This window comes from Hypanus sabinus, chromosome 7 (genome assembly GCF_030144855.1).
Source record: "Hypanus sabinus isolate sHypSab1 chromosome 7, sHypSab1.hap1, whole genome shotgun sequence".
Classification (NCBI taxonomy): domain Eukaryota; kingdom Metazoa; phylum Chordata; class Chondrichthyes; order Myliobatiformes; family Dasyatidae; genus Hypanus; species Hypanus sabinus.
The window spans coordinates 146993551-147021345 of NC_082712.1; the positions used below are offsets into that span (position 1 = coordinate 146993551).

Sequence of the window (27795 nt, forward strand, 5' to 3'; positions counted from 1 at the left end):
TACAGAATCTTTATGTTCCTGTTAGGTTGAAAGGAAAGGTTAAAAGTTTGAGACAGCCATGGTTTTCAAGGGATATTGGAAACTTGGTTTGGAAAAAGAGAGAAATCTACAATAAATATAGGCAGCATAGAGTAAATGAGGTGCTCAAGGAATATAAAGAATGTAAAAAGAATCTTGAGAAAGAAATTAGAAAAGCTAAAAGAAGATGTGAAGTTGCTTTGGCAAGTAAGGTGAAAATAAATCCAAAGGGTTTCTACAGTTATAATAATAGCAAAAGGATAGTGAGGGATAAAATTGGTCCCTTAGAGTCAGAGTGGACAGCTCTGTGCAGAGCCAAAAGAGATGAGGGAGATTTTGAACAATTTCTTTTCTTCGGTATTCACTAAGGAGAAGGATATCGAATTGTGTAAGGTAAGGGAAACAAGTAGGGTAGTTATGCAAACAATGATGATTAAAGAAGAGGAAGTACTGGAGCTTTTAAAGAATATAAAAGTGGATAAGTCTCCAGATCCTGACAGGATATTCCCTAGGACCTTGAGGGAAGTTAGTGTAGAAATAGAAGGGGCTCTGACAGAAATATTTCAAATGTCATTAGAAACAGGGATGGTGCCAGAGGATTGGCGTATTGCTCATGTGCTTCCATTGTTTAAAAAGGGTTCTAAGAGTAAACCAAGCAATTATTGACCTGTAAGTTTGATGTCAGTGGTGGGTAAATTAATGGAAAGTATTCTTAGAGACTGTATATATACTTATCTGGATAGACAGGGTCTGATTAGGAACAGTCAATATGGATTTGTGCATGGAAGGTCATGTTTGACAAATCTTATTGAATTTTTTGAAGAGGTTACAAGGAAAGTTGATGAGGGTAAAGCAGTGGATGTTGTCTATATGGACTTTGGAAAGACCTTTGACAAGGTTCCACACAGAAGGTTAGTTAGGAAGGTTTAATATTGAAGTAGTAAAATGGATTCAACAGTGGCTGGATGGAAGATGCCAGAGAGTAGTGGTGGATAACTGTTTGTCAGGTTGGAGGCCCGTGACAAGTGGTGTGCCTCAGGGATCTGAACTGGGTCCAAAGTTGTTCGTCATATACATTAATGATCTAGATGATGAGGTGGTAAATTGGATTAGTAAGTATGCAGATGATACTAAGATAGATGGCGTTGTGGATAATGAAGTATGTTTTCAAAGCTTGCAGAGAGATTTAGGCCAGTTAGAAGAGTGGGCTGACAGATGGCAGATGGAGTTTAATGCTGATAAGTGTGAGGTGCTACATTTTGGTAGGTCTAATCAAAATAGGACATACATGGTAAATGGTAGGGCATTGAGGAATGCAGTAGAACAGAGTGATCTAGGAATCATGGTACATAGTTCCCTGAAGGTGGAATCTCATGTGGATAGAGTGGTGAAGAAAGCTTTTGGTATGCTGGCCTTTATAAATCAGAGCATTGAGTATAGGAGTTGGGATGTAATGTTAAAATTGTACAAGGCATTGGTAATGCCAAATTTGGAGTATTATGTACAGTTCTAGTCACCGAATTATAGGAAAGATTTCAACAAAATAGAGAGAGTATAGAGGAGATTTACTGGAATGTTACCTGGGTTTCAGCACTTAAGTTACAGAGAAAGGTTGAACAAGTTAGGTCTTTATTCTTTGAAGTGTAGAAGGTTGAGGGGGAACTTGATAGAGGTATTTAAAATTATGAGGGGTTTAGATAGAGTTGACGTGGATAGGTTTTTTACATTGAGAGTAGGGGAGATTCAAACAAGAGGACATGAGTTGAGAGTTAAGGGGCAAAAGTTTAGGGGTAACACGAGGGGGAATTTCTTTACTCAGAGAGTGGTAGCTGTGTGGAACGAGCTTCCAGTAGAAATGGTAGAGGCAGGTTCGATATTGTCATTTAAAGTAAAATTGGATAGGTATATGGACAGGCAAGGAATGGAGGGTTATGGGCTGAGTGCAGGTCAGTGGGACTAGGTGAGAGTAAGCGTTCAGCACAGACTATAAGGGCCGAGATGGCCTGTTTGCGTGCTGTAATTGTTATATGGTTATATGATGGGTGGTGGGTGCTGAATGCCCTTGCTGAAATGGGGTGGGGGGAGGGGAGGGTTGATGCTTTACAGTTGCTTATGTGTGGGAGGGGGCAGAAGGGGGGTTCTAACATTTTTCTGTCAATCATTCTTTGCGGTTTTCTGTTTGTGTGAATGTCTGTGAAGAGCAAGGACTTCAGGTTGTATGTTGTATACATTCTCTGATATTAAATGGGACCATTGAAACATTGAACACACCTTTAACCTTTTAAGAACACTGCAAACACTGGTGGCTGCAATATGCCAACCCTTGCGCTGGCGTTATTCCAGTGGTATTCGTGCTGTGCTTCTGGTAACTTGTTCCTGTCTGATGTACAGATACCTTCTTATCTTGTACATCAGTGCAGATGTTAAAGTGTCAGTACTGAACCTTACTGAGTCGTCATTGTAAATATCCTATGCAACTGGGTGCATGTAGATACTGCACTGGCTGTATAAAAGCCTAGAATAGCAACAGATATATCATTCATTTGTACTCCCATACTAAAACAAGATGCCATTCCCTGGATGTGGTTGTTCTTTTGAGTGACACAGTGCAGAGAAGCAAGATCGTTGCTTATGCTTGTTCTGACTGAAGTGCACATTTCAGTGTTCTCAATTATGTCACCTGAAATTCATAGTACAAAGTGGAAGATGCCAGTATTTGAAACGTGAAACAGGATTCCTAAGATGTGTGCTGAGAAATTTAAACATGTTTATGGACGGCTGTAGTGTTCTACAATACCAGAAAATATTTCAGGGCCGAATCAATGAATAACAATATTCTTTCTATATTTCAGATTTATTTTCTTCTTCTCCCTCCCACGATGCATGTAAAAGACAAGCAAATGATTTGTCTTCAACCTGTTATTAGAGAGTTTGTAGATAAATTGTCTCTTGGTAAAGGTAAATGAATCAAAAGTGAATGGATGGACATGAGAGAGAGAATGAGTTGAAGAGCTACAGGGAAATACGGAAGGGGCTGGAATGATGTAGTTGGGAGTGTTCAAAATGATGGGCTAAGCAGCTGCTGTCATAATAAGTTAGCAGGAGATGAAATGTTAATTAAAGTTGCATTTTCAACAATGGATTGGACAGCTATTGTTCGAGCAAGAGTGGGAGTAATTGGTCACTGGCTTCTGGAGAAAACTTCTATTAAATTAATTTAGTTTAAATGTTTTAAGCACATGTACATGTGTCGCTGCATGTGTACATGCCTGCATTATTAAAAGAATTAACAGTACTAATTTTCGACAAGTCCAAAGTGATTTTTGAATGTCTGTGAATGAGACAGCATTGTTAGCCTTGGGGCAGGACTTCTTTGGTTTTCAAAGCCGTTCTGCAAGTGCAGCTGTCTACTTTGCCGAGACTGCTTTTCTGCTGCCCTCCACTGCCGTAAAGTGCAAGGACTTGGGCTACCTGTAGATGACTGTGCCTTTGGCCAAACCAGACGATGCGGCTTACCTATATGGGATATGAGGTATTGCTCCTCCAACCTGAGAGGAAATGCATGTGCTTAGAACATTTAATCCAAATTAACTTAACAAAGCCTTTCTCCAGCAGAGGAAACTCCTGCATTTCTCAGACATCTTCCCTCAAGCTTAACAGGAATGGACAAGAGAAAATCTGCAGATGCTGCAAATCCAGGGCTAGAGTTCCTCTCATCCTCACCTACTATGAGGTTCTGCATCCAGCAAATCATTCTCTGCAAATTCTGCCATTTTTAATGGGTCCCTACCACCAGACATATCTTTATCTTACCCCCCCCCCCCCACTTTCCCATCCACAGGGATTGCTCCTTCCATGATTAGCTTGTCTATTTTTCCCTCCACACTAATCTCCCTCCTGGCACTTATACCTGCAAGCAGAAAAATGCCACACCTGCCTATTCACATCCTCCCTCACCTCCATTCAGAGTCCCAAACCAAATCTGTTTGGGTTGTGTGCTGTATCTGATGCTCCTGATGCAGGCTCCTTTACACTGGTGAAATCCGACATAGATTTGGGGACCATTTTGTTGAGCAACTTTGCTCCATTCACCATAAGCAGGATTTTCAGGTAGGCAATCATTTAAATTCCATTCCGCCAAGTTGGTCCATGGCCTGCTGTACCGCTACGATGTGGCCACTCTCAGACTGGAGAAGCAAAAGTTCATATTGCATCTGTGTAGTCTCCAACCCGACAGCATGAACATTGATTTTTCTAATTTCTGATCATTTCCCCCCCTCCCCATTCCATCTTCATCCATACCCCATTCTGGCTCTCCTCTTGCCTCTTCTCCTCATCTGGTAGCACCTCTCCTTGGTGCCCCTCCTCCTTTCTTTTCTCTCATGGTCCACTCTCCTCACCAATCAGATTCCTTTTCAGCCCTTTACCCTTCCCCCATCAGCTCCCAGCTTCTCACTACATACCCTCTCTCGCTCCCACCTGGTTTCACCTTTGCCCTTCTAGCTTAACCTCCTGCCCTCCTCCCCCCCCACCACCTTCTTATTCTGGTTTCTTCCCCCTTCCTTTCCAGTCCTGAATAAATCAAATCAAATCTAATTATCATTCAAACTCATACTTTGATACACAGCTGAACATGACAACGTTCCTCTTGGGCCAAGGCACAAAACATTCAAAATAACCAGCGAACATTCAAAAATAGCAAGTAATGTAGTTCAAAATAGCAAGCAAAGAAGCATATTCACTCAGAAAAAAAACTATACATAGCCCAAGACATTGGGCGGCAATGTCTGGCATTTGATGGTACAGTCTCCCCAGTCTCCCAGCCCACACACTCCAGCCTGTTATTCTACTGCTTGAACACAGGAGGCCAGCACTGACGGGAGAGGCCAGGACCCAGCTTAGCTCGGAGGCCACCCTGTATGTGCTTCTGCGTCGCTCACCGAGGCTCGAGGCCTAGTCCTTACTGCAGTCAAGGCTACACAGCATCCATGTCACCTCTCCCGCCACCAGACAAAGGTAACAGGCTTGCTGCAACTTAAATTATCACTGCCAAACAGAGTCTTGGAATTGCAAATGAAGTGTTGGGGACAATCTTCCACCGTTATACTGCACCAACTTCAATGCTTCCAAGTAGCTGACAGCAACTCGGGTTTTGGCCCAAAGCATCGATTGTTTATTCGTTTCCATATGCCTGATCTGCTGAGTTCCTCCAGTATTTTGTATGTGTTTCTTTTGATTTCCAGCATCTGCAGAATCTTTTTGTGCTTAGAACCTACCAAAATGTTTTATTTTTAAAAACAATATATTTTTTGGACTATCTTGGGAGGTCACTGCAGCTGGTTTATTAGTTGTTGTCTTCTGGTTTGAAGTTACAATTCTGTAACATTGTCCACCTGGAAGCGTCAACAGATGCCACATATCAAAATGTGGAACTGGAATAAGAATATAACAAAAGTTTGAATAAATAGTTAATCATCTACTATTATTATTCAATATTTTTAATTATTCAATAGCATAATATTTTAAATGGCAACAGTTACAGCATTTTGTTTCACCTGGTTTTGATTATTGACAAAATGCGGTAAAATATTTTCTACATCCTCATATAACTATGATGAAAATCAATGGTAACAGCTAAAAGGAAGGAAGAAGTGTTAACCAGACTTGTTGATGCCGATTTAATGACCAGCAATGGAAAATGAATACAGTACATTCCGGTTAGTTGGGACACATTGGAACGTGTACATTCCTCAATTAGCTGAAGTTTCATGGATAGAGTTAAAAAGGTATAAGAAAGACAAACTACTGTTTAACTGAGTAACAAATTATACATTTATCTGAAATACAGAACAAATTAGAATGCTATCAATACTACTACAGTACTATAAAACTGTGTATTAGTTCCTAATTGTTATCGATGGAGGAATTCATCAAGTGTATGCTGCTGTTTTTTTTAATTGACTGTAAATCAGCACAGACACCTAGTGTAGATAATAAACTGCCTTTGTACATTGCTAATGACGATTGCATCCTCCAAATCTTCATTTTCATTCTAACATTTAAGATGATTGTCAATACCTTCAAATTTTTTGCTGTCCCTAATTTGTTGAAATACTGAAATCATTTCAATTGTACTCCCGGCCATTTCTGGCAACTCCAAGCCTGAATGCTTGAAACTGCAGTGAGCAAAACAGTTTTGAATTGTCTTACTGCTTATTTCTCGCCAACTATCAGTGACAAAAATCCTTGCTTTTTGAACACAAACACATGGAAGTAATGCTATTTAAAAACTGGTGTGATGTCTAATAGCCACACAAGTTCGTGCATCTGACCTTTGTTAGAAACTGTTCAGCAGCAGTCTCCCAACCCAGTTAAATAGCATAGTATCCAAAATAAATGAAGGAAATCCCAGCTGTTTTCCCAATTAGTTTTTGTTCTTTCTGAGTTGTCTGTAATAAGCAGTTGTCCCAATTAACCAATTCCTCAATTAAACTGAATCCAGTGTAACTGGGATTATTCAAGAAGCCATAGACTGCTATCCCCGAGAAAGAAAGCAACTCAAGACGTTGCAACACTGATTATCTTAAAATGAAATAAATTGACTTTTGAAATTTTTTACTGAAGTCAACCGAAGTATTCAAAGTTCAAAATAAATTCATTATCAAAGTACATGTATGTTACTATATACTACTTTTAGATTAATTTTCTTGCAGGCATGTACAGGGAAAAGAGAAAAATATAAAATAGAATTCACAGAAAAATACATAGACAAAGACTGAAAAAAACAGCATGCAAAAGAAGACAAACTGTGCAAATTTTAAAAAAAGAATCGTGAGAACACGAGTTGCAGAGAGTCCTTAAAAGTGAGTCTGTAGGTTGTGGAATCAGTTCAGAGTAGTGGTGAGTGAAGTGACCTACACCAGTTTAGGAGCCTGATGGTTGTAGGATAATAACTGTACCTGAACCTGGTGGTGTGGGACCTCAGGCTTCTGGTCCTCCTGACCAATGCTAGTAGCAAGAAGGTGTCCTGGCCTGGATGGTGAGGTTTTGATGATGAATGCTCCTTCTGTGGCAGTAGTTCATGTATATGTACACAGTGGTGGGAAGGGCATTACCTGTGATGGACTGTTCACCACTTTTACAGCCCTTTTCCATTCTTGGGAATTGATATTTCCATACCAGGCTGTGATGCATCCAGTTAGGATACTCTACCACGCACCTATGGAAGTCTGTCAAAGTTTTTGGTGACATGCCAAATCTATGCAAACTCCTAAGAAAGTGGAAGTGGAGTTGTGCATTCTGTACGATGACATTTAAGTGCTGGTCCCCTGACAGATCCTGTGACATGTTAACATAAAGGAATTTAAAGTTACTCATCCTCTCCACCTCCATTCCCCTAATGAAATATTCAGAACATTTAAAAATAATAATAATAATAAACAAGCACAATATTTTAAAAAGAAACTTTTCTTTCTTTCCCACAACCCTACAAACCCCCTTGACACTATTGGACTCTCAGATCGTGTACTTGATCTAATGTGAGGGAGGGACGAATGGCGAAAGGAGTCGCTTAGAGAGCGATCCCTGCGGAAAGTGGGAAGTGGGGGGAGGGGTGGAAATGCTATGTGCTTGGTGGTAGGATCCCATTGGAGACGGCGGAAGTTACAGAGGCTAGTGAGATGGTAAGTGAGGACAAGAGGAACCCTATCCCTGGTGTGGTGGCAGTCATGTGCAAAATGAAAGAGATGTGGGTGAGGGCAGCGTTAAAGGTGGAGGAAGGAAAGCCCCTTTTTTTGAAGATGAAAGGTCATCTCAAAGGCTGCAAAGAAAAGCTGTCTCAAAACAAAAGACAACTTATAATTCAACCGGACATTCAAAATAAAATTCAACCCTGGTATGAGCACAGTTGAGAATATGGCTATGTATCTAAATATCTCTTGGGTGACAGAATATCAAAGACAAGCAGCGACTGTACTTTGTGATAATGTATTGGCACCTTACATAGAAATAGAACTTGTTGTTAAATTGGGAATTGAACTTAGAGTAATTAAGGACTTGATTTGCTCCTAGCAAAATTTTCAAATGACTGGTTAAATAGGAAGAGATATTGTTGGTAAACATGATGGTTGAGATTGTGAAATAAATACTCCTGAACACGATGTTTTAAAAATATGCAAAACTTGAAAGTAATTATAATTGATTAAGGAAAATCTAACTGTACTAAGTAGAGTTAATTTCCCACAAAGTTTAGAAAGCATCATAAAGGGAGATGAGAGAAAACAAGGGACAATAAATATGCTAGAAGAGGTAGTTCATTGATCCCTTGACAGTAGCTCTACAATTGGAAATAAGAAGAGCTTACAACAATAATTATGTGAAACTTTAATCTGGAATAATCAAACTGGCAAATATATTTTAGAGGACCTTCTTAAAGTGCACTGAAGACATTTTTTCAGAGCAACATATTGTAGAACCAACCAGGGATCAATGTTACTGATGATACAGTAAATATCTTTCTCTCTCCATTGTTTCTGCCTATCTCACTGAATACTTAGATCATTTACTTTCATTATTTTAGATTTACAGTGCCTGCAGTGTTTTGTTTTCAAATATTTATTAATATTGCCTTGTATAAAAAGGCAAGGTTAACTTATAATTGTTTAGTAATAGTTTCACACGGGAAATGTAATGATATCAATTGTTATCTTGAGTTCAAGTAACATACTTGTGTTTCAAAATTAAAACTTAATGTCAGTTATCCAGGTGTGAGGATGAATTGCTAAGTAGACTGGGAAATTAAATTGAAATGTATGTCAAAAACAAATAATGGTAGTATTTAACGAATTATCTTCTAATTCGCAAAGTGTGCATTCCACTGAGAAATAAAATCTTCATTTAAAAATTTTCTGAGCATGTCTAGCCAGCTAGTTAAAGATTCTATTAGATTAAAGGGTTAGAGTGCTCCAGAGGAACCAGCAAATATTAACGAAAATCTCGATAAGAAGGAAGGAAATAGATGATGAGCAAAGAAATTTCAAGAAACTTGAGACCAAATTGTAAGTGCTTATAGAAATACATGAAATGGAAGAGTAACAAAATTAAATCTTGTTACTTGGAGGCAGAGAATCAAGAAATAAAATGTAGAGATAAGAAAATGACCAAGATATTAAATATTTTGTAAGTCTTTTCACAGTTGATGACTCAAACCTGTAATAAGTAGTAGAGAAACAAGTGTCAAATAAAACTGTGAGAATGTAAAAGGAATATTAATAATATGAGGAAAGGATGGGAAAGATAATGGTCCTTTAAAGGCCGTCTTCTCATTGCTACCTCCTGGAGTAGATTTTTCCTCAGCTTCTTTAGTTCCTGAGAAACAATCCCGAGGCTGCCAATTGTGTTGTCAGAGTCAGAATCAAGTTCAATATCACTGGCATTTCTGGTGAAATTTGTTAACTTAGCAGCAGCAGTACAATGCAATACATGATAAATATAGAAATACAATAATAATAAATTAAATACAGTTGTCAATTGCAATTGACATTCTCCAGCTCTGATGATATTGTGGAAAATCTATTCTGTACCCCCCTAATGCTACTACATTGTGGACAGCTCAGTCGAGCCACAATACTTGAACTGTGCCCTAGCTTGCATTTTATATAATTCCCCTATGAGTGTCCTGCTGTTTTCTATCCGTTATGCAAGAAATGTTGTCATTTTATTTTTCTTAACTTTCAGTGTTTTACTATCTTCAGTGACCTGTGGATATGCATTGTAAGATCCCACACTTCCTCCACATTTCTCCATAACCTCCTCGTCTTACCTTATTTGCTCCCTGAATTATGATTGTCATTTCTTACCCAGTTCACATAATTAAATTATTGGTATTTTCAACCACTCTCGCCAGTCTGGGATTACTCTCAAGTTAAAGGTTTATTCTTCTTTCATGCAATTGGTTTTGCATGCACTATTTCCCATCCAACAGAGCCATTAACAAATCTGCAAAACTTAACACCTGCCAATGATCTACTATTGCTGAAAAGATCTCTTAAAATTCTAGGATACAGGCAATCGAGTGAAGAATTTTCTAGCTTTAAATTAGAATCAGAATCAGCTTTAATATCACTGGCATATGTCATGAAACTTGTTGTTTTGCAGCAGCAGTACATTGCAATACATAACAATAAAATCTATAAATTATAGTAATATACACAGTGGATTCTGATTAATTGGGCCATTGGTTAATTAGGCAGCTGTTTATTTGGGACAACACTTAAAGAACAAAAATTATTTAAGAAAACTGCTGGGATTCCCATTGTTTATTTGGGATGCTATGTTGCTTAATTTGAGCAGGAGACCATTGATGAACAAGTTCTAACTAGCATCATTCGTGAGCACTTGTGTGGCTGTTGGATGTTACGTTGAGCTCAAAGCGATCAGATTTAAAACAGCATCAGTTGCTTGTGTTTGCGTTCAGAAAGCAGGGATTTTTGTCACTGATAGTTGGTGAGGAATAAACAGTAAGACAATGCAGAACTGATTTGCTCACTGCAGTTTCAAACGTTTAGGTTTGGAGATTGCCAGAAGAGGCCTGGGGTGAAAACGAACCAATTTCACTATTTGATAAGTTAGGAAATACGAAGAATTTGAAGGTATTGACAATCATCTTGAATGTTACAAAGGAAAGTAAAGACTTGGAGGGTTCAATCTTTGATAACATTGCATGAAGGCGGTTCATTATCTGGTGTTTGTGCTGATATTGTTCATTGCTAACACTAAATGAATTCCTCCATTGATAACTATTAGGAACTGATACACAGTTTTATAGTACTGTTGCACTGTTGGTAGTGTTCTAATTTGCTCTGCATTTCCTTTAAATACATAATTTTTTACTCGGTTTATCTTTTTTATACCTATTTAACTTTTTCCATGAAACTTCAGCTAATTGGGGAAGCTACTTATCTGGGGCAAAATGTACAGGTTTTTGTGTCTCAATAAATAAGTAGTGTAGAAAGATAGAAGAAAAAATATTGAGGTAGTGTTGATGGGTCCATTTAGAAATCTGATAGTGGAAAGGACAGGGGTAATCCTGAAATATTGAGTGTGTGTCTTCAGGCTCCTGTACTTCCTCCCTGATGGTAGCAATGAGAAGAGGGCATATTCTGGGCGATGGTAGTCCTTAATGATGGATGCCACGTTTTAGAGGCATCATCTTTTGAAGGTAGCCTGGATGTTGGGGAGGCTAGTATCCATGATGGAGCTTGCTGAGTTTACAGCTTTCTGCAGCTTTTTCCGATCTGGCAGAGTGCTCAGCTACGTATCAGATGGTGATGCAACCAATTAGAATGCTCTCCACAGTGCATCTGTAGAAATTTGCAAGTGTCTTTGGTGATACACCAATACTTCTCAAACTCCTAATGAAGTATAGCAGGTAATCTACATTACTGAGCAAGATGAAAGGAATAAATGGAATGGTTACAAGTTCACGAACAATATTGGATCATAGAGCATGCAGTGACAATGGAAGATGTCTGCAGTTTGGATTATCGAGTGACAGGGAGGTGGCAGATGGGAACGTGACATGTATTTATTTAAGTGGCAAGGAAACAAAACATTTCTTTTCCAAATTATTGCTCATGGGTGTATGGTGTAAATAGGTGTTTTTGTTCACAAGCACAGCAAGATAAATTGCAGGAATAGTAAGCAGTTAGGCTTTAATGTAAAAAGCTTGGAATGTAAAAATGAGATATCGCTGACTTTGTAGAGGACTGTGATAAGTCCATACTTGGAGCATCATATGGAAATGTGATCTTGGAGCTGATTCATGTGATGCAGGATGAGCAATTCACCTATGAAATAAGTTAGAAGTTAAATAGAGTTACTGGAGTTTAGAAGAATGAAGGATAATCTCATTTAAATTTGGACATGTCTTAGAATATAAAAGCAAGGATATATTATTGAGGTTTTATAAAGCATTGGTGAGGCCTTACTTGGATTATTGTGAGCAGTTTTGGGCCCCTTATCTTAGAAAGGATTTGCTGATGCTGGAGAGGGTTCAAAGGAGGTTCATGAAAATAATTCCAGGATTGACCAGCTTGTAATATGAGGAGTGTTTGATGGCTCTGGGCCTCTTTTCACTAGAATTCAGAATAACGAGGGGTGACTTCATTGACACGTATCGAATGGCGAAAGGCCTTGATAGAGTGCATGTGGAGAGGATGTTTCCCATGGTGGGAAAGTCTAGAACCAGGGTAGAGGGGTGTTCTTTTAGAACGATGATCAGGAAGAATATCTTTCACCAGAGACAGATGAATCTGTGGAATTTGTTGCCACAGGCAGCTGTGGAAGCCAAGTCTTCATGTATATTTAAGGCAAAAGATGCTAGATTCTTGAGTGGTCAGGGCATGAAGGGATACCAGGAGAAGGCAGGAAATTAAGTCTAAGAGGAAAAATGCATTAGCCATGATGAAATGACAGAGCAGACTCTGCTCCTATATCTTATATTCTTATGGTCTTAATTGTTTTGTAGGGCGGACTCACCTATTTCCTTAAGTAATGTGTTAGCAAATAAAGTGCATGATCTCAGAATACCTTGGACTCTACAAGGAGGAATATCTATATTCAGAGGATATTCAACTGTTGAATATATTCAAGACTGAGAAAGATAAACTTTGCACTATTAAAGAAACCAATGTGCATCGATTTCAGTTCCATTCTTATTACGTGGTGATATAGCTCAAGGCTTTTTACTGCTGCTTATATTCTTCACCTTTTCTTTAAATCAATACAAGACATATAGTAGGGTAGACCATCACTTTATGAAGCAATTCTATTTGCCCAAGATGAGTAGGAATTATAATATCCTCAGTCAGTTTTTCGTATCTAAAATTAATCAATCTATAGAAACTAGGATCACATCAGTATAATCTTTTCCTTTGTGATTCACCTTACGCAGCCACGGTTAGACCAAAACACAGAATCTATCACTGTGCTACTTCCACAAGCAATGTTTAGTCAAAACCTGCCAGTGCCTACATAAGTTACAGAGTTCAGAAACACTGGTGAGAGCAAGTTAAATATTTGACTGTTGGAATGGGGTGGGGGGGGGGGGGGGAGGACACTTGACCAAAGTAATTTTATGATAATAAATATGAAATGTTAGGAAGAATGAGAAACAACAATATAAAGACCAAATTTCTGTATGGGATAGAAGAATAAAGTGATCAGAGGACACAAAGGCATTGTTTGTTGAAAGTGGTAGGACAGATTGGGAAAGTAGTTTATAAACTATGGAATCTTGAACTTTATTAATAAAGATGAGAAAATCTGCAGATGCTGGAAATCCAAGCAACACACACAAAATGCTGGAGGAACTGAGCAGGCCAGGCAACATCTATGGAAAAGGGTAAACATTCAGCGTTTCAGGCCGAGACCCTTCATCAGGACTGGAAAAAAAATGAGAAGTCAGAGCAAGAGTGGGGGGGGGGGGGGGGAAGGAAGAAATACAAGGTGACAGGTGAAACCAGGAGAAGGGAGGGGTGAAGTGAAGAGCTGGGAAGTTGATAGCTGAAAGAGATAAAGGACTGGAGAATAGGGGAATCTGATAGGAAGGGGAGAAGACTATGGAAAAAAGGAATGGGGAGGTGATGGGCAGATAAGGAGATGAGGAGATGAGGTGAGAGAGGGAAACAGGAATGGGAATGGTGAAGAGAGGGGGTATTACCAGGTTTGAGAAATCAGTGTTCTTGCCATCAGGTTGGAGGCTACCCAGACAGAATACAGGGTGTTGTTCTTCCAACCAGATCGTGGCCTCATCGCAGCAGTAGGAGAGGCCATGGACTGACATGTCAGAACTGGAATGGGGAGTAGAATTAAAGTGGGTAGCAGCCACTGGGATATCCCGTGTTTTTTTTCCCAGTAGGTGCTCGACGAAGTGGTCTCCCAATCCGTGTCGGGTCTCTACGGGAGGCTGCACTGGGAGCAGCGGATAGAGTGCATGATCCAGCAGACTAACAGGTGAAGTGTCACCTCACCTGGAAGGACTGTTTGGGGCCCTGAATGGTAATTCTGTATATTAGTGAGACCGGGCATAGACTAACATTAGGATGGATAATGAGGTCTTGCAAAGTGAGCTTGGGGAGTTAGGTGCTAAGTAAAAGGGCAGGAACTCCAGGGCTGTGATCTCAGGATTGCTACCTCTGCAATGTGCTAGTAAGGCCAGTAATAGGAAAATTGTAGAGTTTGACACGTGGCTAAGAGAATGGTGCAGGAGCAAGAAATTCAGATTTTTGGATCATTGGGCTCTCTTCCAGGGAAGGTGGTACCTGTAATAGAGAAGGGACATTTTGCACCTGAACTGGAGGGGGATATATACTGCTGTACTGGGTGGCGGGGAGGGGTTGAGGGAATTTAAACAAGAGTTAAACTGTTGGAACAGAGCACCAGAGCAAATAGTGGAGTGATTGTGGAGAAAGATATTGTTAAGCCTATATACAATGTCAGGAATCAAAAGGTTAAGGAAGGTGGGACTACTGTTCTGAATTGTGTATATTTCAATGCAAAGAGTATTATCAGAAGGCAGAAGAGCTTAGGGCACGGTTCAGCACGTAGACTTACAACATTGTAACCGTAAGTGAGACTTGGTGACAGGAGGGACAGGTCTGGCAGTTCAGTGTTCCAGGGTTTTATTGTTTTAGACATGATAGAGTGAGACCAATTAAAGGGGAGGAGTGACATTACTAGTCAGGGAAAATGTTGTACCAGTATTCAAACAGGACAGACTGGAGAGCTTATCCAGTGTGGTTTTCTGGGTAGAACTAGGGAAGAAGAAGATATGAGTACATTAATGGGATTATATTATAGATACAGTCTGTGGGATTTAGAGGAGGAAATTTGTAGAGAGATCACAGACTGTTGCAAAAAACATAAGGTTGTTATAGTAGGTGATTTTTAACTTTCTGCATATTAACTGGGACTCCCATGTAAAAGGACTAGATGGGTAAGAGTTTGTTAAGGAAAGTTTCTTTAATCAATACATAGAAGTCCCAACTAGAGAGAGCGTGATACTTCATCTTTTATCAGGGAATGAGACAGGGCAGATGACAGAAGTTTGCGTAGGGGAGCACCTTCCATCTCGTGATCTTTATGTCATTAGCTTCAAGGTAATTATAGAAAAGCATAGGTCTAGTCCTCAGGTTCAGATTCTAAATTGGAGAAAGGCCAATTTTGATGTCATCATAAAGAATCTAGCAAGTGTGTATTGGGACTGGTAGTTTTCCGGCAAAGGTGTACTTGGTAAATGGGAGGCCTTCAGAACTGAAATTTTGACAGTATAGAGTTTTATATTTCTGTCAGAATAAAAGGCAAGGATAACGGGTTTAGAGAACTGTAGTTTTTGAGAGATTTTGAGCCCCCGGTTAAGATAGAGAAGGAGGTGCAAGGCAGGTATAGGCAGGTAGGGGCAAATAAGGTACTTGAGGAGAATAAGAAATGCAAGAGAACACTTTAGAGGGTTAAACAAAAACGTGTGGTTTCTCTAGCAGACAAGGTGAACGAGAATCCTAAGGGCTTTTACAGATATATTAATGATGGGAGAGATCTTAAATGGAGTTTATGCACTTGTATTTAGTCGGGAAAACAAGTACAGAGTCTATAGATGTAAGGCAATGCATTAGTGAGGTCATGGTTCTTAAACAGATTACAGAGGAGGGAGGTGATTTCTGTCTTGAGGTAAATTAGGATGGAGAAATGCCCAGGACCTGACAATGTTTTACCTCAGACCCTGTGGGAGGAAGATAGTGCAGAAATTATATGGGCCCTAGCAAAGATACTTAAAACACCTTTGGCCATGGGTGAGATGGCGGATGATTGGAGGATAGGTAATGTCGTTCCATTGTTTAAGAAAGGCTCCTAAGAATAAGCCAGGAAATTGTAGGCCGATGAGCCTGACATCAATAGAGGGAAAGTTACAGAAAGGCATTTGAAACGACCAGATATATAAGTATTCAGATTGATGGGGACTGATTAGAGATAATCAACATGGCTTTGTGCATGGTAAGTAGTGTCTAACCAGTCTCACAGAATTTTTCGAGGAAGTTACCAGGAAAGTTGATGCAGGCAAAGCAATGGATGGTGTTCAGCAAGGCCTTTGACAAAGTCCCACATGGGAGGTTTATCAAGAAGGTTCTTTGCTTGGCATGACTAAGATGAGGTGGTATATTGGATTGAACTTTGGCTTTGCAGACAAAGCTAGAAAGTGGTTGTAGATGTTTGCCTTTCTGACTGGAGGCCTGTGACTAGTGGTGTGCTGCAGAGACTGGTGCTGGGTCCATTATTGTTGGTCATCTACAGTATATCAGTGATATGGGCGATAATGTGATAAACTGAATCAGCAAAATTGCAGAATACACCAAGATTGAGGGTGTAGTGGACAGCGAGGAAGACTATCAAAGCTTGCAGTGGGGTCTGGACTAGCTGAAAAATTAGTCTGAACCAAGGACGATCGAATTTAATGCAGACAAATGTGAGATGTTGTACTTTGGGAGGACCAACTAGGATAGGTCTTACACAGTGAGCAGTAGGGCCCTGAAGAGTAGACGGATCTCGAGATGCAGATCCTTAATTCCTTGAAAGTTGCGACACATATAGATAGGGTCATGAAGAAAGCATTTGGCACATTAGCCTTCATAAATCAGTGTATTGAGTGCAGGAGTTGGAATGTTATGTTGAAATTGTATAAGATGTTGGTGAGATCTAATTTGGAGTATTGTTTGCAGTTTTGGTCACCTAGCTGCAGGAAATATGTAAATAAGATTGAAGGAGAGGTGTTGCCAGGACTTGAGGACCTGAGTTTTAGGGAAAGCTTGACTAGGTTAGGACTTTATTCCCTAGAACACAGAAGATTGAGGGGAGATTTGAGAGAGGTATGCAAAATTATGAGGGGTATAGATAGGGTAGACGGAAGCGGGTTTTTTCCCCTTCCACTGAGGTCATGGATTAAGGGTGAAAGGTGAAATTGAGGAAAGGGGAACCTTCTTCATTCAGAGGGTGCTGGGAGTGTGGACCAAGCTGCCAGTACAAGTGGTGGATGCAGAGTTGGCTTTAACATTTAAGAGAGATTTGGATAGGTACGTGGACGTGAGGGGTATGAAGGGCTATGGCCAGGGTACAGGTTGGTGGGAATAGGCTCATTAATGGTTCAGCACAGATTGAAATGGTCTGTTTCTGTGTTGTAGTGTTCTGTGACTGACAATCTTCTGGAGGAACTCAGCAGGTCAAGCAGCTTCACTGCAGGGGTGGAAGGAATTGTTAACATTCGGTTCGAAACCCTGCGTCGGGACTGACAGTGTTTTGATCTGAAACCGAGGCAGGACTAGTTAGTAAGTGTTGTTTTGTATGTAGATAGAAACTGGGTTTGTTCTTGGAATATCTGAGGTTGTAAAGAGAACCAATAGATATATTTAAAATCATTAAGAGTATAGACAGATACAGACCTTTAGAGGCAGACAATCCCCTTTGTGGATGAAAGGAGCAGAGATCGAAGGGGAATGGCTAATGAATCATAAGGATCAGGGGGTTAATTTTATTTTACACAGTGAATGCTTAGGTTTAGAATGTACTGGCACTAATGATAACAGAGGTAGATTAAAGGTAGAGCAATGTTTTTACACAATCCAGTATCGATTGGTTTTGGGCCAAATGTCCTTGCTACAAATATTCTATGAAATATCTTCATTTTTGTAAGCTGCATTCCATTATACATACAGAAAATCTAAAGATATATTTGGAAGAAGTACTTTGGCAAATCTGAGGGATATAATAGCATTAAAGTTATGGACATACAGCAAAATTTACAAATACATCTGCCTTTCTTATAGAAACCTAAATGAACATCTGCATTTCAATTTTGCATTTGAAGGATAAAATTATCACATGAAATACAGAATTTATATTTTCCATGAACAGACTGAAATTTAGTCCATACTTTAAGCATATGCATAATCTCTGTTGTATTTGATCATCCATTGAGGGAAAGGGATGGGAAGATCTTTTGTTGTCTAGCTTGTATGTATGTTCTTGGGCATTCAGTGGAATCAACAATTCCAAGCCTTAATGCCCATCAGAATGAGGTGCAACGAAGCTGGCATTATCCAGCAGCAGCCAGGGAAGATGGTGGCTGATGTAATTGATACACATGGGTTACTGTAAATCAGCAAATACTAGTTATATGGTAGTGCCACACCATTAGTGAAATTGGAGCTAAATTTTACAGTTGGTTCTTACTTACGGATACATAGTGCATCTGTTATTCTGTAACTGTCAGCAGCTTTAAGCGTAGCATACTAAGAAATAATACCCCTTGCTTGGCCTTCCAGAGGTAATTCTTCAAAGTTTGAAAATATATCAGGAAGAGCTCAGCACTACAAGTGTAAGAAATAGGTACATGTGTGGAAGCATTCAAGTGAAACATTGAAGTAATTTACTCAAATCCTATGACTGAAAATATAAATAGCTCCTCCAGCTGTTCAATTCTGTGAAATAAGACAGCTATCAGCACTCACTGATCAAGACCCTAATTTCCCCTGGCTCCAAGAAGTCATTGTTTCTCTTCAATTCCTTTCCTCGTTCTTATTGTGGGTTTCTAATAGAAATTCTCAAAGCTTATTCCAGCTAAGAACATAAGAAATGTGGGCTGGAGGAGTCCTTTTTGGTCCATTGAGCTTACAATGCCATTCAATTTTAAGACTGACCTTTTTCTTTGCCTCCACTCTCATGCCCAATCTTCAGAGCCCTCAGTATCCTAAAATCTATTGACTCTGTCTTGAATGTGGCGGAGCATTCTGCCCTTTTGAGTTGAATAATTTCAAAGATTTCTGCATGTAGAGAGGAGGGAGAGAATTGCACAGGAAGTACAGAGGGATTTCTCCAGGTAATCCAAACAAATAGACCTCCTGTGCTCCTTGATGTGGGTTTCCACTGTGCGTCCTGTCTGGCATATATATGCTGCTCTGCATTCATAGCCAATCTTGCAAACACCAGACATCTTGAGACCCAGGTCATCTTTGACCTGCATAAACTGGGATTTGAGCTTCCTTGCAGGTTTGTGTGTGGTATTTGTCCAGTATTTCTTCAGGATCTTGGTGATCCTTCCAGAAAACATGGAAATATAGGAAAGACAGGTGGTAGCAATTGCTATTCCTCCCTGTTAGGTTTCCTGGTTATTCCTTCGGTCCTTTTAAGGACCTGATTGATTTCCTTCAACTTGTAGTCATTCTATAGGAACATCATGCATAATTGTCTTATTTCCTCGTGGAGACTCTCTATATTCTCCAGGTTCATTGCCCTCAAGCCCCAAATGTTTCTTCAGATACATCAATGACACCTTTGGAGTGTGGCCATAAGGGCTCCAGGCACTGTAACATTTCCACAATCATCTGAATATCCAAATATTCAATTTACAATGGAGATAGAGCAGAATGGTTGCTTCCCATTCCTGGACATACGAATGCCATCCATCAGAAGCCCACTTACACAGACTTATACCTCAACGATAACAGCCATCATCATGCTTCACAACATAAGAGCGGTTCTTTCATACAAAAATTATTTTGGACCCAGAGAGTCTCCATGAGGAAATAAAATGATTACACATAAGGTTCCTACAGAATGGCTACAAGGCAAAGGAAATTAATTGGGTCCTTAAAAGGGCCGGAAAAAACGTGGAAACCTAACAACCTGGAGGAATGCTGATGAAGGATCTCAGCCCGAAACGTCGACTGTACTCTTTTCCATAGATTCTGCTTGGCCTGCTGAGATCCTCCAGCATTTTGTGTGTGTTGCTTGGATCTCCAGCGTCTGCAGATTTTCTCTTGTTTGTAACAAGGAGGAGCCCATCATGACAGTTAGTTTGTATTCCTTCCTCTGCTCCCACCACCTTATTCTCCTGAAGAAGGGTCTCGGCCTGAAACGTTGACTGCTTATTCATTTCCATAGATGCTGCCTGACCTACTGAGTTCCTCCAGCATCTTGTTTCTGTTGCATTTAACTCTCTTATCCTAATTACTCTGTGCCAATTTGAATGTGATTCAGGTAACAATCCAGAGATTGTAAACACAAGAGAGTCTGTAGATGCTCGAAATCTGGAGCAACACACACAAAATGAGGGAGGAATTCAGCAAGTTAGGCAGCATCCATGGAAGGGAATAAACAGATTTGGGTCAAGACCCTTCATTGGGACTGGAAAGGAAGGGGCAAAAAGCCAGAATGAGGTGGTGAGAGGAGGGGAAGGAGAACAAACTGGGAATAACAGGCAGGATAGAGAAAGGGGAGTCAGTGGATGTTGTTTATATGGATTTTTAGAAACCCTTTGACAAGAAGCTGCACAGGAGGCTGCCAAACAAGACAGGTGTCCATGTTCTTATAAAAAAGCTACTAGCAAGGACTGAAGATGGCTGGCTGGCGGGAGACGAAAAGTGGGAATAAAGGGGGCCTTTGCTGGTTGTCTGCCAGGACTAATGATGTTCCTTAGTGTTGGACCTCTTCACGCTGTATGCTAATAATCCTAATGGCAGCATTGATGGCTTTGTGGTCAGGTTTGTGGGCGATGCAAATATAGATAGAGGGGCAGTTCGTGTTGAGGAAATAGGGAGTCTGCAGAAGAACTTGACCAAATTAGGAGAATGGGCAACAAAGTGGCAGATGGAATACAACGTGCAGTTATGGATTTTGGTAGAAAGAATAAAGGTGTAGACTATTTTCTAAATGGGAAACAAATTCAGAAATTGGAGGTGCAAAAGGACTTGGGAATCCTAGTGTAAGATTTCCTAAAAAGTTAACTTGCAGGTTGAATTGGTAGTAAGGAAGTCCAATGCAATGTTAGCATTCATTTTGAGACTACTAGAGTATAAAAGCAAGGGTGTAATGTTTTATATGGCACTGGTCAAACTACTTCTGGTGTATTGTGGTCAGTTTTGGGCCCTTTATCTACGAAAGATTGTGCTGAATTGGAGACTGTTCAGAAGAGGTTTATGAGAATGATCTTGAGAATTAAAAGGTTAATATATGAAGAGTGTTTGAATACTCTGGGCTTATAATAGTTGGAGTCAGAACAATGAGAGGGATTCTCTTTGAAGCCTACCAAATACTGGACTGTGTAGATATGGAGAGTATGTTTCCAGTAGTGGAAGAGTCGAGGAGTAGAGGGCTGAACCTTAGGACATCCCTTTAGAACGGAGATGAGGAGCAATTTCTTTTGCCAGAGGATAGTAAATCTGTGGAATGCATTGCCCACGAATGATTGTAGAGATCAAGGTATCGGGCATATTTAAAGCAAAGTTTGAAAAGTTCTTGATTAGTAGGGCTTCAAAGGTTGCAGGGAGAAAGCAGAAAAATGGGTTTGAGAGAGAAAATAAATTAGCCATTATCAAATGGCGGAGCAGACTTGATGGGCCTTGTTGCCTGATTCTGCTTTTATCTTTTATAGTCTAAATGACGAGCCACAAATTCTGATATTGTGATCCTTCATTTTAGTTTTCCCAGCCAGAGGAACATCCTCTCCACTAAACTCCTTATGAGTTTTATATGTCACATATGATTCTTTGAAACTCTGGGGAAGATTGACCTAAAAAGCTCATCTTTTCTCAATGCACTCCGACAAGCAGAAATCTATCAAAACCTTTTAGTTTCTTTATACACATCTATACCTCTGAGAATTCAGAAACAAAAATATCTGAGCAAACAAATGAAATATTTGTTGTATACATAATACACTGTTGCATTCTCCCAGAGGCAAGGATGTCCTCCTTAGGTACAAAAAACAAAATTGTACATGACGCTTCAGGTGTGGTCTCATCTGCCTTGTAAAATTGCCTTGTGTGTTCCTTTGGATTTCCACCATCTGCAGAATTTCTCCTGTAAAATCACAGAACAATATTTTCTCTTATATTTAAATTGATTTGAAATAGAGGCTGATGTACCATTTGTATTCTAATTGCCTGGTGTACCTGCAACCTAACAAGAAGGATTAATGTAAAAGACTTTCAGGATAATCTGAATGTCTCCCATAATTTGAAAAAAAAAATTCTTCATTTTGTTATTACCTCAAAACTAGATAAATCTACCTTTCCTTGCATTATACACTTTATTACGTACACCTGCACACCTACTTGTTAATGCAAATATCTAATCAGCCAATCATGTGACAACATATTAGTGCATAAAAGCATACAGTCACAGTCAAGAGGCTCAGTTGTTCAGACCAAACATCAGAATGGGGAAAAAAATTGTGTTCTAAGTGACTTTTACCACGGAGTGATTATTCATGCCAGAAGGGATGGTTTGAGTACCTCAGAAACTTCTGATCTCCTGGATTTCCATGCACAGCAGTCTCTAGAGTTTACCGAGAATGATTCACAAAACAAGGAAATATACAGTGATTGCCACTACTGTGGGTGAAAATGCCTTGTTAATGACCGAGGTGGTAGGTCAGACTGGTTCAAGCTGACAGGAAGGCAGCAGTTACACACTTTACACAGTGGTATGCAGAAGAGCATCCCTGAAAGCACAACGCATTGAACCTAGAAGGGGCTGGGCTACAACAGCAGATCACCATGAACATACACTCAGTGGCCACTGTATTAGATAGAGGAGGTACCTAATAAAGTGACCACAGAGTGTGTATGGATGGTAGGGTGGAGATGCATCTCTATCAAAGGCGGTGTAAGGCACCCCTCCCCTCCGCTATCCTGCAGGTCACCCTTTTGCAAGTTGTAGCATCTGCTTAGCCCCCCCCCCCCCGATCAGAGTCATGGTGAAGCCATGGTAGCAGGCGGTAGATGGTCTTATGAGCAGCTGGTGCATACCCTAAGTCCTGGTTTTGCGACCAGCAACACCAGGCAGACAATCTCTGAGGAGTATTGATAATAGCTGGGTTCACCGATCCTGTAATGACACTCCCCAGAAGAAGGCAAACAACTTGCGCAGAATTTGCCAAGAACAATCATGATCATAGATGATGCTCGCCCACATCATATGATGTGACATAATTGTCCTGACGAAGGGTCTCGGCCCAAGACGTCGACAGTGCTTCTCCTTATAGATGCTACCTGACCTGCTGTGTTCCACCAGCGTTTTGTGTGTGTTGTTTGAATTTCCAGCATCTGCAGATTTCCTCGTGTTGACACATAATGAAAATGACATCAGGTTGTCTCCCACTTATTTAATCTGTCTATAGTTCCTTCAAGCCATTTTATCCCCTTCATGTCACACTTTCCCACCTAGCTTTTTAGCATCAGCAAATTTGAATGTATTACACCCCATCCTTGATTATGCATAGATCTTTACTGTGCTGAGTGCTTAGAACTTATCCACAGAGAAATAAACCATGCCATACTAATATGGTTTTTACCAATACCCTGAGCTGTAATTTTATGCACCAAATTATTCTGCGAGACCATAACCTTTTATTTTATACAAATACTGAAGTCCTGGATTTCTCATAGATTCGTCCAATATGCTTTTCCTTTGATATATTCATGACACTCCTAACTGATGAAATAATGATTTACTAGATTTGTTTTAGTTTAATGGTTAACTTTTAATAACTAGTAACTGGTTCTCTGCTAGTGATGTTAGGCTGGTTGGCCTATCTTCCCTTATTTTATTTACCATCTTTTTGAATTATGATTATGATTCTATGATTATTCTAGGGTAATGATTCTAATCTGTCAAGCACACTCATTTCTCAATTGGTAGGAACTTCCAGACTATTCTAGTGGCATTTAGTATTGTGGCTTTCTGAAGATTTCCATAAATGTTGCTGTGTATGCCTGTTCCATAGTGACTTTAGGGTGATACCTGTTGTAAATATTATTATTGGGACAATATATACCCTGTTCATGTTCCATAGTCTTTCAATTTCCTCTTTTAATTCAGCGTATTTCTGGTGTATTTCATTTATTGATTTTGGTATGTTTGTAACAGTTAAATTTATTAAATAAATTGTTCAAGCTTTGTCCTGTAGTATTATATCTGGATGGTTATTCCAGATTGTGCTATATATAATAGTGGATTGGTCAAAATACAATTTGTAGAACTCTGACATTAAAACTGCGTCAGGCTTGTAACTATTGTAACATATGGTGTCTTTTATGAGTTTGTATTTTCAAGGAAGATTTTGGTGAGTGATGTTTACCACTTGATTGTGTCTGCGTAAGTAATCAGATTGAGTTAAATAGCTGCAGGTTCCTGTAATGTGTTGGATTGTTTCTGATTTCTCTTGGCATTTTCTGCATTTATCATCTTGAATTTGTTGGTCTTTCATTAAGTATGTTTGAAATGTTTTTTAACCACCTGGTCATGTATTTCCACAAGGGGCCCCTCTGTTTCTTGAAAGTGGTTTCTAACTCTGAGCCAGGCGTTCAGTGCTTCCTTGTCGACATCTAGTCTGCTCAGATCATGGGAATGCCTTCCATGGAGGGTCATGCTCTTCAATCTGCTAACTTTTTTTCTATAGTGATCATTTTTTTCTGGGTTGTGCTTTCATTTCTTATCAGAATTGCATATGCTTGTGCGGAGTGTTGAATCTTGTTTTTGTAGATGAAAATATATCTTTAGAAGTTTTATCTGATTGTTGTGTAAATTTTTTATGTCTATTATTCCTCTTCCCCCTTCTGCCCCAGTTAGTGTTAATTAAATGCATTCAAGTGTACTTCTTGTTTTGTAAAATTTGTCATTTCAGTTCTTATCTTTCTTCATAAATTTTCCAGATCGGTTTCGGACCTAGATATTATTCCAAAAGAATACGTTAATATGAACATAACAAAAGTGTTTATTGTGCTTGTTATACTCTTACTATTGAGAAAAAACAAACTAATAAAAATATTTTTTTCTTTCCTATTGTATCTGCACAGTTTGTTTTCTTCTGCACGTTGATTGTTTAATCGTCCTGTTGGGCACAGTCTTCCATTGACTCTATTGTGTTTCTTCAGTTTACTGTGAATCCCCACAGGAAAGTGAATCTCAGGGTTATATATGATGATGTATATGTACTTTGATAATAAATTTACTTTGACCACTGTAATTTGAACTTGGATTGATTGGTCTCCTTTGACTCCCATTTCTTATGGTCTCTTGTAGCTCCATTTACCAGATGTAGTTCACCTCTTGTACACATTTCCAGTACTTAAACAGCAATTTTCAGACTCGTAAGCCAGAGCTCTAGTGAGTAAATGCTAGCACAAACTATTATCTCTTTTCCCTCTCAGGTACGGACAATGTGAGTTACTTCATTAATTTTTCCTGCTGGATCTGAGCATCACTGGCAAGATGAGCAATGATTACCCATCTTTAATGGTGATGATAAAACACCTGTTAATGATTGAATTGCTATGCCATTTCAGAATCAACCACATAAGATGGATCAGGAATCACTTAGACACGAGGCACAAAATCTTGGGTATTATTGCAGGTTGGCAGCAGTTTGCGCTTTAACAAAGCGGAAGCAGGGAATATGTTATGATAAATAAAGCCATCAGCAGTGTAGGCACAATATTCTTATTTTGTCTGACCTAAGTGTTCAGGATGTTCCTGACATGTTCTTCCAGTCAAGAAACATCTGGCTATCTACATTGACTAGTCTATATATACAATCTGCACCACATGCATTTTAAATACATCAAAATTCAGTGAAGTTTCAACAGTCAGTTCTGATTTTAGATGGTGATCATGCCTCATTACATTTGGAAGTTTAATTTGTGTCCAGGCTGCAATTTTCAAGCACTTGTGGGTAAATGTGATTATTGGTTAAAGTTGTGGATTGCAAACTCAAAATATTAAAACCTGCTGTGATTAAAAAAAAAATTTATATGTTGCTTTCAAACAATGACTTGAATGAATCACTTTATTAGATGGTGTTTCCTAGCTGTCAGCTTATTGAGAGAACATTGCTTTTGTCAGAGCTGGTTCCCAAGTCTTCTGAAGTTGTTTGCTTCAAGTTCTGTAGATTTGATTCTTCACTCTCAGTCAGGTTAGAAGCTATCATGTCATCATGTGGATTATGCTGTTATTCTGTCTAGGCATGGCAGCCTCCTGCAAATACTTTTAACACAAGTTTACAAGAACATTTTAAAAGTTTCTTTGCATGTTTACTTTTAATGTACTTTTTCAAAAGTAGGCCGACTTTAAGTTAATGTTCAAATGAAATGGTTTTCATGGGGAAGTTTATTATCCACAAAGAGGCAACACGATGCATGATTTCCCACTGATTATTAAACTCATTTGCCATCGTAAAGAATGAACATGGTTTATGGGTTATAACTGATGTCCATAAATACAGTATCCTCTATGTCTACCTTGGCAGTTTGATGTTTCGGAGTAATTATTTTATAGGTTACTGTTCTGAACCTGATATTAATTTGACAGGTTAATGTCTGAGTGGTGGCTGCAATGGCTCAATGAATAGATTTTAAAAAGTTATGTAAGAATTCTGTAAAACTTGCTATTTTTAACAAGAGTATTTGCAGAAGACAATAGGTACAAACTCACTGTAAAGCAGTGGAAAATATGGTTCCCCAAACCATACTTGCAATTAAATTTATTGAATCAGGATTGGCAAAGATTTAGAAATGAGTAAAAGATGCGCAATTTCTCTAAAACATGTGTTCCCTTTAACAGACCTCAGGGTATCATGTGAAAGGTAAATAGAGTAATTTTGTAATGCCCCTCTAAATCATATTAAAGAGTCTTCTGGAATATTTTATGTTACTCTTACAAATAGGCTAAAATTGCTAAGAAATTGAACATATCTATTAACTTTGACAGTGTGCTAAAGATGCTGAAATGCCATCGGTACTGAGTTCAAATTTCACCATAACAATAAAGTTAGATTAAAAATGTAACTAAAATAGTTCAGAGTACCACTAGATTGTTCAGAATACCACTAGCTGATCCTTTAGCTAATTAAACCAGTAATCCCTGCAAAGTCAGCCATTTAACAACTTTAATCAATACTATCTGAAATTGCTGGAAATGTTCCAGTCCAGGATTCCACTACATACCTTACTGCCCTATTGTCTTGTTTATTATTTATTGTAAAGCCAGCACTGTTTTGTACACTTTTTGCAGTCCTGGGTAGGTCTGTAGTCTAGTGTAGTTTTTTTTTTCTGTTGTTTTTTACATAGTTCGGTCTAGTTTTTGTACTGTGTCATGTAACACCATGGTCCTGAAAAACGTTCTCATTTTTACTATGTACTGTGCCAGTAGTTATGGTCGAAATGACAATAAAAGGTGACTTGCCTTGGCTTGACTTGAAACTACAATAGTCAATCACAGAGAAAACTAGTATGAATTAAGTCTTTATCCTTGTCCTGGCCATTTCTCAATTTTGCTGCAATGTTCCAGTTTGCCTCCAACAAACCTTTCTGCAGGAGTGGAGCTAATCTACAGAACTAATGGGAAACTAGCCAAGCTACAGAAAATAAATCCCACATCAGTCACCTCAGAGCCCGTAAACTTGAGTGGAAGTGTGTCATTCTTGATCCTAATGAGCTATCTGCAAAGATGAATTAAAATTATTCTGTAAAATAAGACAGGGTCCGAGAAAGGTAAATTAGTAGTTACTTGATGGTAAGAAAGGTAAGTCTGCATCTAATCAGTGGGAAACATCTTGAAGAGAAAATAACAAGAGTTCAGGCCATGATGTTCTTGTAACATCATTGGTAACGACTACAGGGATATCCAAGGATAGCAACTGTTGGATGCAGAGGGGAAAAAGGATGCATAAAG

At 39.2% G+C, this 27795-nt stretch overlaps 1 protein-coding gene across 1 annotated transcript in view; it reads left to right on the plus strand.

Moving 5' to 3' along the window:
* The window catches only part of LOC132397309 (serine/threonine-protein kinase BRSK2), a 967719-nt gene that overhangs the window by 459658 nt on the left and 480266 nt on the right, over positions 1 to 27795 (plus strand). The gene's annotated exons all lie outside the window — the stretch shown is intronic.